This window comes from Phascolarctos cinereus, unplaced genomic scaffold (genome assembly GCF_003287225.1).
Source record: "Phascolarctos cinereus isolate Bilbo 61053 unplaced genomic scaffold, phaCin_HiC Scaffold_3;HRSCAF=262, whole genome shotgun sequence".
NCBI lineage: Eukaryota > Metazoa > Chordata > Mammalia > Diprotodontia > Phascolarctidae > Phascolarctos > Phascolarctos cinereus.
This window is the reverse complement of record NW_027555736.1, coordinates 62,524,644-62,540,881: the sequence shown is the minus strand read 5'-3', so window position 1 is coordinate 62,540,881 and position 16,238 is coordinate 62,524,644.

The following is a 16,238-nucleotide window of genomic DNA, read 5'->3' as shown; positions in this document are numbered from 1 at the left end:
CAGCTAGGTGGTGTTGGGCCTGGAATAAGGAAAACACATCTTCCTGAATTCAAATCTGACCTCAGACACATACTAACTGTGTGACCCTAGGCAAATCACTTAACTCCATTTGCTGCAGTTCCTCATCTGTAAAAATATGCTGGAGGAGGAAATGGCAGACTACTCTAGTATCTTTGCCAAGAAAACTCCAAATGAGGTCACAAAGAATCAGACACAATTGAAGCAACTCAATAACAATAATAATGCTAGAGAGGAACTTTTTCCTCAGGGGAACTGAGTTTTACTCATCCAGAAATGTGGTTGACACACTCCAGAATTCTCATGTCAAAGAGTAAATAATCTAAGGGGTCAAGAACAGACAAATCGCATGTCAAGGGACTCCATTCAAGTGGTTTACCAAAAATATAAATGGAAAGAAAAAAAAGGCTCACATCAAAAACCAAAGGAAAATGATTTGCATTCAAGAATATTTCATGCAAACTTTACCATAATTTCCCTGTATAAAGGGGAAATGAAATTTTAGCAGAATTTTATATTTAAGAGAACTAACTTGAGATGACCATTGGTAATGTCTTTGAAATGGAAATACATTATAAAAATAAAATAAAGGTTAACAAGGTTAATGTTGATATTAATAATGATGATGTTAAAATACATAGCACTTTAAGCTTTGCAAAATGCTTTATAAATATTTTATTATCTTTATCACTTTGGGAGTTAGGTGCTAACAGCAACCATATTTCACAATTGAGGAAAGTGACTCAGCCAAGAGTTAAGTGACTTGCTCTTGGTCATGCAGTTAATAAGTTATTAGAACTCAAAGTATTAGAACTGAAGTTATTAGAACTCAGGTTTTCCTGATTTTGAATTAAGCACTGTATTTGCTGTGCCACCTAGCCATTTGCAAGGACTAGGTGATGATTCAAAACATATTTTGAAAGAAGAGATAAATACTAGTAGCCTTTATGAGTTGACATTTAAGCATCTTTTTGAGAGAAGAAAGACCAGCTCCATCATATGTGCTTCAAAAATAAGTATATTAATGAATGACCTTGAAAGAAAGAGATTTAGTATTTCTTGTAATTAGCACAAGTGATGGTATTCAACAAAGATGAAGGAATCAAAAATAGATGAAACTTATGAACTACACTCTTTTTTATGTACCCAGATTTATTTACAAAAAAACATAAAATTAAAACTCAACTGCAACTCAGAAAGGTATATTTAGTAAGACACAGATGAACAACCAAAGAAAGTGGGTGGCTTCCTGGACAATGCAGAGTATATTAATATTGAATAATTTAACACTATACTAAGCCTTTGGCAAACCCTGTGTAAATACATATGTGAATTAGTTAACATTTTTTAAGAAGAGATATTTCCTATAAATATAATTTATTTTTTTTTTGACAGAAAGAAGGTATACTGCACTTCTATAAGACAACTATATTCTTAAAATGCGAACCAGGATGAAATGAATCAGAGAAGGAAAAGTACATACCAATATCATAAATGCATATTGATACAAATCAATAAAACGAATGAATGAAAAGCAACAAATGCTTACTTTATACAAAACACCTAAATAAAATATTAACAAAATGTCTACTGATATGTTTAGGACACAAACATAGTATCTCAAAAACATTAGTGCAAATGTCAAGTGCTAATAACTCCTGGTGTATAAACACTTCAAATTTATGATAATACTCAAAAGACTGTTTTCTTTAAATATTGATGTTTCTTATTAAATCCAACATAATCACTGTCTCATGCTCTATGTCATTATAGTCAATTTTTGAATTTTGTACAAACTTCATGAGCTGCTGTTGAGTAACTGAAAGGACTGCATTTATTATCATGGATTTAAAATCTTCCAAAGAATGAGGTTTCAATAATGTAGTTTTGACATTACAGCCAAAGTTTAATGGAGATATGAGGTGACCACTTTGGCTAAGCAAGAGAACCTCCTGTACTAATCCACTAGTCTGAAAATTTGTCAACCAGAAGCTCTTGCAAATGATAGAGTCCCCCCTCTTGTTAAAATTAAAATTTTATTCAAAATTCTCAGAAATAAATCCACCTAAAATTAATTTTCATTAGAAAATTTTGAAGCTATATAGCATTTATATTTCTGAAGTCATTAAAGCCTAAAATTGCACTCGAAACTCTTAGACATACTCTTAGTTAAAGATAGGTATATCTAGATTTCTAGATAAATAGATTGTATCTGACATGGGTGGCAATGTGATTGGTGAGGAGATGGTAGAGGAGATAGAAAGTAGGGAGAATAAAATGCTAGAAATAAGATATGTGACCCCAAATGATGGACAAGTATATGAATAAAAATAGTAATATTTTAGCAGATATGATAAATACAAGGAAATAAGGAAAATATGAAGTAATACAAAAAGGAAAAAAAAGCAGAGCTGAAAGAATGCATGTTGACTACAAAATGTAAATCAAGTAAAAGTAGGAAGCAATAGAATTCTGGTCAGAGCCACAAGGCTCTTCCTTGAGCCCTCTTCTCTTTCTGTATTCTCTCCTTTAATGACATCAGTTCCTGTGGCTTGAGTATTGCCTTTATGCATGTGATTTTCTGATCTATATATCCAACTGTTTTCTCTTTTGAATTCTAATCCTACATGTCCAATTGCCCACTGAGCTTTTGAATTGATGTCCCATAGCCAGCTGAATCTCTACATGTGAAAAAATACTACTTATTATCTGTCTCTCCAAACTTCCCTTTCTTCCAGACTTCCCTAATTACTATTGAGTGTACCATTCTCCTCTTAATTTTTCAGGATCACTTCAGAGTCATCTTCTATGCCTCACACTTAGTTAAACCATATAACCAATCAACTACTAAATTGTGTTTTTTTTTCTACCTTCACATCATCTTTCAAATATGTTTCCTTATCTCCATTCATACAGCCACCACTCTAAGATAAATCATCAGCACCCTCTTATGTGAATTGCCTTCTAAATAGTTTAACTTCCTCATTTTTCCCTGTCTACTTCAATCCATCTTTTTAATAGCCGTCGAAGTGAATTTTCCAAATTGTAGATCAGACCATATTACTCCTCTGTTCAGTATACTACAATGGCTCCCTGTTACCTTCAGAAACAAATATAAAATCCAAAATTTGGCATAATCAATCAGTTGACAAACATAGCACTGTGCTAAGTTCTGGGGCACAAAGAAAAACAAAAAATAATCTCTCCTATCAAACAGGAGGCAAAAAGAAACGACTATGTACAAACAAGATGTATACAGGATGAATTGAGAATGGTCTCAAATGAATACACTAAGATTAAGGAGACTGGAAAAGCTCTCTTGTAGAAGGTGAGACTAGCAGAAACTTGAAGAAAGCTTGGTAATTTGGGAGGAAGAAATAAGTGAAGACAGAATTGTAATCACGGGAAATAGCCAGTGAAAATATGAAAAGTTTGGAAATAAAATTCAATGTATGAGGACAGTATCACTAAATTGCAGAACATATAGATGGTAGTTAGTATAAGACTGGAAATATAGGAAAGTGTCAGACGATGGAGGGCTTTAAAATCCAAACAAATGATTTTATATTTGATCCTGGACGTAATACAGAGACAACTTAGTTTTTTTGAATGGGAGTATGACATGGTCAGAACTGGCTTCAAGAGAATCAGTTGGACAGATGAGTCAAGGACAAACTAGATTGGAGAAGAACTTGAGGAAGGGAGATACATCAGCAGGTTATTGCAATAACCTAGGTATAAGGTGATAAAGCCATGCACTTTTGTGACTGAAGTGTCAGAGGAGAGAAGAGGGCATGTATAAAAGACATTAAAAAGGTAAAAGTGCTAGGACTTGGCAACTGATTGGGTATATGAGGTGGTGATCCCTACGTTGTGAGCATGGGTGACAGGGAGGATGACGCTACCTTAACAGTAATAGGGAATTTAGGAAAAGAAGAGGGTTTTGTGAAAAATATAATGAGTTCAGTTTTTGGTGGGTTGAGTTTAACATGGGTATGACATCCACTTCATGGTGTCCAATTAACAAATGGAAATACAGCACTCAAGATTAGCAGAGAGGTTGAGCTGGGTGAGTAGATCTGATGATCATCAAAATAGAGTTGATAATTGAATTCATAGGAGCTGATGAAGGAATCAAGTAAAATACCACAAAGGTAAAAGAGAATTCTAAAGACAGAGATTTGGGGGCTACTCATGTTTAACCCATGGTTAGCAGGAGTGATACAGATGAATATGTGACAAAGGATACTGAGGAAAAAAATGGTCAAACGGAGAAGAGAACAAGAGAGACCTCTCTGGAGAGAAAAAAGCATTAAGAAGAGAGTGAGATTGCATCAAAGGCTGCAGAAGAACAAAAAGGATGAGGATTGAGAAAGGCCATTGAATTTGGCAATTAAAAGATCATTGGTAATTTCAGAGAAAGTTGGTTATTGGTTTTTGTTCTTGAAGTTGACCAAAATGACACCACTATGTTAGAGTCAAGCTACAGTGTGTCCGAAAATGGCTGATTAGATCAATACAACCTCAGAATGCTTTACCACAGGTTGGGCATAAGTAATCTGTGTGAACAGTTGGGGTGGATCTCTAAATTTGTGCAACTCACCTTTCTTTTGCGCTACCTCAATTCTGCTTTGCTCATAGAGCACAAAACCGTCTCTGATGAGAGAACACCATGCTGGGCAGTCCTATACCAGTGTCTCCCATCAGTTCCAAAGTTCTTAAGAGAGACCTCCAGCGTGTCTTTGTATCACTTTTTTTTTTCTGACCACCACGTGAGCACTTACCTTCTGAGTTTTCTGCAAAATAGTATTTTAGGCAAGCATGTCTTTAGCTTTGGAGTAGGAAATGGGAAACCACTCCAGCATTTTTGCCAAGAAAAATCCGCAGACAAAGTCACAGGGTCTTACAGAGTAGTCACATCTACATGACTGAACAGCAACTATTATTATTATTCGCTTTTTATACATAGCAAGTTTTCCCAACTCGAATCTAGAGGCTACTTCATGTAAGTTTATTAAGGGTGTTTTTTTTTCTTCTCACAAGCCCTTCAAACTTTATTTTACTGAGGTTTCCCTGGACCATGGATTCAATCACTCAATTTGTAGTTGAGTACATCTGCAGCACCAAAAAGTCTCCTGAATTACACAGTGCCTTTTTTGTGATATCATTAAGTCAGAAGTAGATGGTAGGTGAGTGGTGGTGGAGGGAGTCTCTTGAACCCCTCCCTACTGAGTTAATGATGGAGGAGACAAAAGGCCCCTTCTTTGGCAGTTCCAGATCTCCTTGGTGAGCTTGCCTCCACTGTCAGACCTATTACAGATAATCTAAGAAATCCATCTGATTGCACAGCCAACCGTTTCAGAGACAGGTAATTATGCCCCTTTCATTCCAAGGACAGATAAGGGAGAGAGTACTTTCATACAGCTGAATAGCTTATATTTTGCCACCATTTAGAGAAGCTTCATTAAATGATTAATCCAGAAAGTTCTAGGAGACATAAGCTCCTTGAAATTTAGCGAGGAAAGAATGATATTCTACCATAATTATCAAAATCCTCCCTTTCGACTGTGAAATGACATGTTTGTAGCAATCTGACCTGCATCAAAACTGATTTTCAGACTTCATGAAAAACAGAAGGAAGAGCCTTCAAATACAAACCAGTGCATAAAAATGCTAACTTTGGAGCTCTTTTCCACATTTTTTCTATCATTAGAAACAGACCTTCTAGCCTTTTCTAGGTATTTTTCATTCTGACAGCATGTAGCATTTCTTTTCCAGTTACATAGGTATAAAAGGGAGAGTTGATGATGAAAGTACACTGAACTCATGGGGGCCATCTCCAGTCTTCCAGATCTGTATCTTGCCACTAGACCTAGATGGTTCTGGAGGAGAAAGTGAGGCTGGTGATTTTGCACAGCACCCCCCCAACTTAAACACAATTCACTTGCATGTCATGACATCACTTTCCTCTTCGAGAATGAAGGACAAACAACAGTAACACCGAATTCATACAAAAAGTTCAAAGATCTCTTCACAGCTCACAGTGAATCATGGGAAATAGAGTCCTAGACTTGTAGTAAAGAAGACCTGAGTTCAAATCCTGCCTCAGGATAGCTGTTGTGACCCCTGCCAACTTAAAGTTCTTATAACAAAACATGATGACACTCAGACTCATTTCCCTCTTCTATAAAATAGAGGTGGTAATAGGACATACTTCGCAGTGTTGTTGTGAGGATCAAATGCAATTTCTTGACAAGCACTTTTCAAAGCTCAGAATGCTGTATGAATGTTAATTCATATTATTACAGCAGTTGCTTATTTTCTGTCCATGTACAGTTTCATTTCTAAAATGAGGGAGTTGGGCAAGTGAACCAGTTGTGAATCTATGATCCTATGATCTTACTGACTTTAATGTCTCTTCCTCACCATACCCAGTGTATCAATAACCTAGAGAATGGCTCTGTAATGGGAAAAATCAAGCAAGAGAGAATTGTCACCTTTACTTTGATGCTTCTGTTCCTGTTCTGCAGTGAACATGGGCATTTTAGATTAAGAGGAAGGCAAGTTGAATACTCACAATCTGGCTTTCATCTTTTTCTCCAACATTATTTCACAATACTTTTCTTCCCATATATTACACTCCTACTGAACTTCTCACATTTATCCCCTTCTCTTCATTGGTTAGACCCTAGTTTGGGACTCATCCCCTGTACTGTTGCTATAGCCTTCTAATTGATTTCCCTGCTTCAAGTCTTTCCTAACTCTAATCCATCCCCCACTTGACAGCCAGACAGATATTGGTAAAGCAGCTTTCCTCTGATCATACATATCTCTTCCCTATACCAGTGGACCCCTCTTACTATAAGATCAAATAGAAACTCTACTGCGGCATTTGAAGACATTTACAACTTGACTCCACCCTAACTTTCCAGATACATTACACATTACTATCCTCCAAGCATTCCATGGTCCAACCAACTTGGCCTTCTTACTATTCCTCACACATGATACTCCCTCCACCTTTATTCCTTTGAACTGGGTATACTCTATGCCTGGAATATATTCCAGCCTCAACTCTGCCTCTTAGAATTTCTGGGCTCTTTCAAGTTTCAGCTCAAATACTACCTGCTACATGAAAACTTTCCTAATTCCCCCTACCTGCTAGTGTACTCCCTACCTCAATATCACCATGTATAGATTAGATGTATACTTATTACATAAGCACGTGTTTTCCTTAATTAAAATGTAATATTTGGTATATGTCTTTGTGTTCCTAGCACTTAGCACAGTGCATGCTCTTAATAAATGTTTGTTGATTGACTAGTTAACCTGGATCACTAGCTTTTCCCTGAACTTATGCTGCATTTTCTGTATCCATATATTCCCACAAGGCAATTCAACAATTATTATGTGACTACTTTGTGCTATCTAATTCAACAGATTTATTAAGATTGTATAGCATACAGAATTCTCTTCTAGGTGCTGAGGGGAAAAACATATGTGATTCTTGTTTTATTTTCTTTTTAAATATAGTAACATACTTTTAGTAAGCATTTTCTCCAAATAATCCTGTGATTTAAGTAGTTTATTATTATGCCCACTTTACAAACAAGGAAAAAGGCTAAGATAGTTTAAGTGATTTGCCTACAATCAAAGAAATAGTAAATGTCAGAAGCAGGATTCATATTTCTAACTCAAAAGCGTTTTTCCCCTACAATATCAAGCTCCTTTTTACAAATGAGCCATACACACAATACACATACACGAACTCATACAATATACACACAAATAGATACCTCTCAACAAACTCATACAATACCCCTATTACTACCAAAGTACATTCTCCCAAAATAGTATATTGATGTTTTACAAAAGGAAATGATGAGTCTTTGGAAATATAGTAGTCTAGTCAACAAGTAGTTATTAAAATCTGACTATGTGTCAGACGCTGTGTTAAATACAAAGAAAGGCAAAAGAAAAAAAATCCTTGACCTCATTCTTACAACTTACTCCCCAAAATGTATTATTTGATCCAATAATACTGGACTCTTAGCTTTTCCTCAAACAAGACATCCCTTCTCTCAGTTCTGGGTATTTTCTCCAGCTATTCACCATACCTAGAATGTTTTCCCTCCTCAGCTTTGCTGATCTTTCTAGCTTCTTTTTTAAGTCCCAGCTAAAATCCCCCCTTTTACAGGAAGCCTTCCCTTGTTGTTATTGAGTCATTTTGAGTGTCTGACTCTTTATAAGCTCATTTGCAGTTTTCTTGGCATTTCCTTCTCCAGCTCATTTTACAGATAAGGAATTGAGGCAAAAACAGTTTAAGTGACTTCCACAGAGTTATACAGATAATACCTACTGAGACCAGATTTGAACTCTGATCTTCCTAACCACAGGCCAGCTTCTTTACCTATTGGGCTAATTAGCTGCCCAATGATAATACTACCTACTTCCTTAGGTTGCTGTGAGGACCAGATGAGATAATATTTATATGATGTGCTTTGTAAACCTTAAAGTGATATACAGATGCTAGGTGTTATTAGTGGGACAATGTTGAAACAATTTTCCATCTCTAAGTCTAACCTTATTCAAATGGAAACTGCATTATTTCAATCAAGTAAGCACCTAATATTCATTCCAATCCAACCAATGTTGGTCAACTGCCCTCTGTACTGGAGATCCTGTGCAGGATGTGTGGGGGAAGAGGTACTAAGTATTTAAATTAAAGAAGTCCTTAGGCTTAAGAAGCATATGTTCTAGTAGAGGAAAAAACATACATAAAAAGGATGATACATAAGAATACATTGAAAGATATAAAACAAAGTCTGAGGGGAAAATCTTGTTATCAACCAGTAGCTAGGTGTCAAAGTAGCTTGAGTGCTGAACTTGGAGTCAGAAAGACCTTGGTTTAAATCCTGTCTCAGACACTTATTAGTTGTCTAACCCTGGATGAGTCATTGAACTTTTCTCAGCCTCAGTTACCTTTTTTTGTAAATGGGAGAGGAGTAATTAGGAGCAAGCACCTATTTCACAGGGTTATTGGGAGGACAAAATTAAATAGTAAATGTAAAGTGCTTTGCAAACATTGAAGTAATATGTTATGAAGGAATATGAAGTAAATTTGAGCTGTCATTATTTTTAATAGGGAAGAACATAAAAATTTCATGAAACAAATGGTGGTTGAGTTGAAATGCAGGATTATTTAATCCATTTCTATCCAAAGATATAATTGTGTCTGGATCTCCTCTATCTTTATACGTCTCTTTTTTCTCTAGATATAGATAGATAAATGTTGTTGTATTTCAGTTGTTCAGTCATGTCCACCTCTTTATGACCCTATGGACCATAGCATGCTAGCCCCTTTTATCCTCCACTAACTCCCAAAGTCTGTCCAAGTTCATATTCATTGCTTTCATGATAGTATCTGTTTCATCCTCTGCTGTCCCCTTTTTCTTTTGCCTTCACTCTTTCCCAACATTAGAGGCTTTTCCCATGAGCCTTGTCTTCTCATTATGTGGCCAAAGTATTTAAGCTTCAGCTTCAGTATTTTACCTTTCAATGAATAGTATTGACTTATGATCTCCTTGCTGTCCAAAGAACTCTCAAAAGTCTTCTCTAGCACTACAATTTAAAAGCATTAATTCTTTAGCCCTCAGCTTTCCTTATAGTCCAGCTCACACAGTCATGTTACTATTGGAAAAACCATGGCTTTGATTATATGGATCTTTGTTGGCAAGGTGCTGTCTCTGTTTTTTAGTATGCTGTCCAGATTTGCCATAGTTTGCCTTCCAAGGAACAAGTGTCTTTTAATTTCATAGCGGCAGTCATCATCTGCAATGATTTTTGATCCCAAGAATATAAAACCTGACAGTACTTCCATTTCTTCTCCTTCTATTTGCTAGGAAGTTATGGAACCAGTTGCCAATATCTTGGGGTTTTCTTATGTTAAGCTTCAAGCCAGATTTTACACTTTCCTTTTTTACCCTCATCAAGAGTCTTCTTAATTCTTCTTTGCTTTCTACTACCAGAGCGGTATCATCTATATATCTGTGGTTGGTGATATTTTTCCTGGCAACCTTAATTTCAGCTTTTAATTGTCTAGCCTGGCACTTCACATATTGTACTCTGCATGTAAGTTAAATAAACAAGATGACAACATATAGGCATTCTGTAATCCTTTTCCAATCTTAAATCAATAAGTTCCTTCTCAGTTGTGTCATCTTTGGTTCTAACTTTGAACTGATCTGGTACTTCCATCTCTTTGAGGACTTGCCACATTTTGTTGTGATCCACACAAAGGGTTTTGTGTAGTCAATGAAACAGAGGTTGATGCTTTCTCAAACTCCCTTGCTTTCTCCATAATCCAGAGAACACTACCAATTTGGTGCTAGTTCCTTTGCCTCATTGAAAACCAGCCTGCTCTTCTAGTAATTCATTGTTCCCATGTTGCTGAAGCCTTACTTGCAGAACCTTAAATTATCCTTGATGGCATGTGAAATGAACACAATTGTTCAGTAATTTGAACATTCTTTGGCATTGTCCTTCTTTAGGAGTAAGATGTAAACTGATCTTTTCCAATCCAGTGGCTACCGTTGAGTCTTCCAAATTTGCTGGCATATTATGTGCAGCACTTTAACAGCATCATCTTTTAGGATTTTAAATAACTCAGCAGGAATTCCATCACCTCCACTAGCCTTATTGTTAGCAATGCTTACTAAGACCAACTTGACTTCATTCTCCAGGATGTCTGTCTCCAGTTCAGCAACTGCACCATTGTTGTTAACAATGATGTCAACATCTTTCTTGTGTAGTTATTCTGTATATTCTTGGTACCTCAACATCTCCATCTCCTGTTTGACCACAGCCAGCTTACCTTGGTTCATTGATCTTACATTCCAGGTTCCTATGCAGTATTGTTCTTTACCACACTGAACTTTCCTTTTACCACCAGACACATCTGCAGCTGAGCTTCCTTTTGGATTTGGCCCAGTCCCTTCATTAATACTGGAGCTATTTGTAGTTGTCCTCTGTTATTCCCTAGTAGTACGTTGGGCAAGTCTTACCTGAAGTACTGATATTCTGGTATCATATATTTCATTATTTTAATACTGTCCATGGGGTTTCCATGGCAAATATACTGGAGTGCTTTGTCATTTCCTTTTCTAGTGTATCCTCTTTTGTCAGAACTTTCTACAATGACTTGAGTTACCCTGCATGGATTAGCTCATAGTTTCATCGAGCCACACAAGCCCCTTTACCATGACAAGGCAGTTATCCAGGAGGAGATACACACACACACACACACACATGAAAATGAATATATGAAATCTTAATTTGATCAAAGACATATAATACAATTTAATATCCAATGAAAACTCCTAAAATAAGTGAGGGTCAACACTGTCTTGGAGCCTGAAGACCTGGGTTCAATACTCAGAACTGCCAGTTACAATTTCTAGCCCTAAAATCTTAATGAGGTAATAGTAACCAGAGGCAGAAGGCTATCAGAAGTTATATATTTTAGTTCTGGGAGCCAAGATGGTGGAGTAAGCAGTAAACTACTATAGCTCTCCCATATCATTTTCAAACAATCCTAAAATATTACACCAGAACAAATCCTGGAACAGTGAAGCTAGTGGAAAGATGGAGTAGAATGTTCTTTTAGACTAAGAGACTCAAAGGTTCAACAAAAAAAGTCTGTCTCACTCAGGTAAAAGGGGAATGCAGTCCAGAACAGGAAGCATCCCCGCAAACAAACAGCAAGACCTATCTTAGCAAACCAATGAGAGATCCTGAGCCCCAGTGTGGTGGACCAGGAAAATGCCAAAACCAGGACCCCCCACATTCCATAGTATAGCCAGGGGAACCTGCTGGCTCTAGTTGTTCTCAAGATCAGTTCTTTCTCATATGAGGTGTTTCACATTCCCTTCTATTTTTTCATTCTTTATATTTTGTTTTGTTATTTCTTGGTCTCTTATGGTTTCACTGGCTTCACCTTGTCCAATTCTAATTTTCAAATAGCCAGTTTCTTTCTTTCTTTTTTTCTTTTTTTTTAAAGGAAAATCACTTTTTTTTGGTTGGTTGGTTTTTGTTTTTGTTTTATAATTTTTTTATTAATTTATTTTTAATTATCAACAATCACTTCCATAAGCTATTCAGTTTTAAATTTTTCTCCCCCTCCTTCATCACCTCCCTCCCCTGGACCGCATGCAATCTGATACAGGCTATACATATACATTCCCATTAAACATATTTTCACATTGGTGATGTTGTAAGTAAGAATTAGAACCAACATCAAATAGTATGCTTCAATCTGCACTCAAACCCCATAGTTCTTTTTTCTTTGTGGATAGCTTTTTCCATTATGAGTCCTTTGGAGATGTCTTAGATCCTTGTATTGCCAAGAAAGGTTAAGTTTATCAATATTAGTCATCACACAATGTGGCTATTATTGTATACAATGTTCTCTTGGTTCTTCTCACTTCACTCAGCATCAGACTACACTAGTCTTTCCAGGTTTTTCTGAAGTCAGCCTGTTCACCATTTCTTATAGCACAATAGTGTTCCATTACATTCATATACCACAACTTGCTCAACCATTCCCCAATTGATGGGCATCCTTTCAATTTCCAATTCTTTGCCACCACAAAAAGAGCTGCTATAAATATTTTTGTACATGTGGGTCCTTTTCCCATTTGTATGAACTCTCTGGAATATAGCCCTAAAAGTGCTATTGCTGGGTCAAAGGGTATGCACATTTTTATAGCTCTTTGGGCACAGTTCCAAATTGCTCTACAAAATGGTTGGATCATTTCACAACTCCATCAACAATGCATTAGTGTTCCAATTTCTCCACATCTTCTCCAATATCTATCATTTTCCTGTTTTGTCATGTTGGCCAACTGATAGGTGTGATGTGGTACCTCAGAGTTGTTTTGATTTTCATTTCTCTAATCAATAGTGATTTAGAGCATTTTTTCATATGACTTTAGAAGGCTTTCATTTCTTCATCTGAGAACTGCCTGTTCATATCCTTTGACCACTTATCAGTTGGAGAATGACTTGTGTTCTTATAAATTTGGCTCAATTCTGTACATATTTTAGAAATGAGGCCCTTATCAGAGAGACTGGTTGTAAAAGTTCTTTCCCAATTTTCTACTTTCCTTCTAATTTTGGTTGCATTGGTTTACATTTGTGCAAAACCTTTTCAACTTAATGTAATCAAAGTTATCCATTTTGCTTTTTGTAATGTTCTCTAACTCCTGTTTAGTCATGCATTCTTCTGTTCTCCATAAATCTGGTAGGTTAACTATTCCTTGTTCTCCCAGTTTGCTTACAGTATCAGCCATTATATCTAAATCATGAACCCATTTTGACTTTACATTGGTATATGGTGTGAGATTTGGGTCTATGCCTAGTTTCTGCCATACTCTTTTCCAGTTTTCCCAGCAATTTTTGTCAAAGAGTGAGTTCTTATCCCAGAAGCTGGGGTCTTTGGGTTTATCAAATAATAGATTGCTATAGTCATTGACTACTGTGTCTTGCATATTTAACCTATTCCACTGATCCACCTCCCTATTTCTTAGCCAGTACCAAACAGTTTTGATGATTGCTGCTTTATAATACAATTTAAGATCTGGAATGGCTAGGCCACCTTCCCCTGCATTTCTTTTCATTAGTTCCTTTGATATTTTGGACCTTTTGTTCTTCTAAATGAATCTTGTTATTATTTTGTCTAACTCTATAAAATAATTTTTGGTAGTTTGATTGGTATGGCACTAAGTAAAGTAGAATTATCATTTTTATTATATTAATTTGGCCTACCCATGAGCAACTGATGTTTTTCCAATTATTTAGATCTGACTTTATTTGTGTGAAAAGTGTTTTGTAATTCTGTTCATATAGTTCCTGGGTTTGTTTCAGGAGGTAGATTCCTAAATATTTTATAATGTCTACAGTTAGTTTAAATGGCTTCACCTTGCCCAATTCTAATTTTCAAGCAGCCATTTTCTTCCTTAAGATTCTGGATCTCCTTTTCCAGTGGGCTGACTTTCTTTTCATAATCTTCTTGTTTTTCATGGATCGTTCTTATCTTTTTAAAATTTTTCTTCAATCTCTGTCATTTGATTTTAAACTCTTTTTTAAGTTCTTTAATTTTTTGAGGGGAAGGTGACCATTTGATATTACTTTTTGGGGTAGGAGAGGATTTTTCTTTTTGCTTCAGCATCCTCCCCTGAAGACAAATCTTGGCATAATCTATTGCCATAGTAACTTTCAATAGTTGGATTCTTTCTCCTTTGCTGTTAATTTTTAAAATTTGTAACAGCTTATTATTGTGATCACCTCTAGTCATGGGGTATGGGGGGGATGATGCCTCTGGTCTCAGATACTCCTTCAGTTCTCCCCTCTGGCCTAGAACCAAAACCAAGAACTCCATCCTCCTATTAGTGCCCACAATCAGCATTGTGCCTGTCCCACTGCTTCGGCAATCACCAGGCATGTACTGGTTCCTTCACACCCAGGGCCTAGTCTTGGCAGCACAGCTGGCCTTGGCATCTTCTATCAGCAGAGGTTCCCTAAATCTTACCTGGTCAGGTGCTGGACTCACCACTCTCCTCTGGTTGGTGAAAAGTCCAGGGGCTAGGACTGAGACTACCACCAAACCCAGCTGCCCCCAGGGCTTGCCATTTGCTGTTTCAGTGGAAGTAGTTTAGTTTTTACACTTCACAGGGACAAAACCTTGGCATTGGGATTTTTCTGTAGATCTAGTCTAGTTGTCCCAGGGGGAACACTCTTCTGCTCCAACTGTTGTTTATTTTTACCACTCTACATTTGCCTGAGGCACTACTTTGACTTGTTTGTGGAATAATCTGGAGATCTTGGAATTTTCTCACCTACTCCACAATCCTCCCAGAATCCTCTCCCACTGTCTCCTTTTACAAATGAGGAAACAGAAGACACAAAGAACTGAAATTATTTGACAAACTTTATAAAGGGAGCTAAAGGATTGAGCCAGAGTGAGAACCCTGAAATCCCAATTCCTTGGCCAGTGTTTTTTGTTTTTTGTTTTTGTTTTGCCAAAACACTAAGTCACTTCAACCTTTTTCAATCTTAATTCCCTCATTTGTAACATGGCATAAAACAATATTTGCAATGTCTATTTGAAGGGTTAATATAGAAAATCACAAGAGAAATAACACACACATGTATGATAAAGACAGAGCATGGCATAGTGTATATAGCAGGCTAGCCATGAATTAGAGACACCTGAGTTCAAGTTATACCTTTGACAAGTACTGAGTAACCCTGAGCAAATTTCTTAAACTTTCAGTACCATAGTCAAACCCCAAAGACAAGTCAAAGCACATGCTGTCCTGCTTTGGCAGAGGAAATTTCTTACTATGAGCTCCTTACACCAAGGAAATCTCTCTCTCTCTCTCTCTCTCTCTCTCTCTCTCTCTCTCTCTCTCTCTCTCTCTCTCTCACACACACACACACACACACACACACACACACACACACACACACACACACAGAGTATAGGACAATTTAAATAGGAACACCTCCAACTATCTTGAGACCAAAAATGATATTACTGGATACCATGCATCCCCCTGGTAGCCAATCTGGGAAGTATCATGATTACCTAACCTTTCTGGATCTTCATCTAATTGTAAGATGAGGATAAAGGATAAACTAAAGTAATTGTAGCATTTCATGGAAATGTAAGAAAACTTGCTCCCAACCAAAAAAAAAAAAAAGATGAGCTTAATAAACCTCAGAAGGAATCATGACTTCTAATGAGTTTGAAAGATTCCTCTTCCAAAATGAACATAAAAATTCAAATACCACTCAAGTGTTTGTTCTTTTAAATTGACAATAAAATGATAATAGACTAGTCCTTAAACATCAAAATTGAAGCTCATGATTGCATTGCAGGAGACATACAGAAATACATTAGACTTACTTCTAAATGAAGCCTTTCATGATCCCACAACTCCTACAGCCCTCCACAACTATTTGTTGGCATAGTGTATATAGCAGGCTAGCCATGAATTAGAGACACCTGAGTTCAAGTTATACCTTTGACAAGTACTGAGTAACCCTGAGCAAATTTCTTAAACTTTCAGTACCATAGTCAAACCCAAAGACAAGTCAAAGCACATGCTGTCCTGCTTTCTATTTAATTGAATTTATTCTCTTTACATTTATTCTATAAA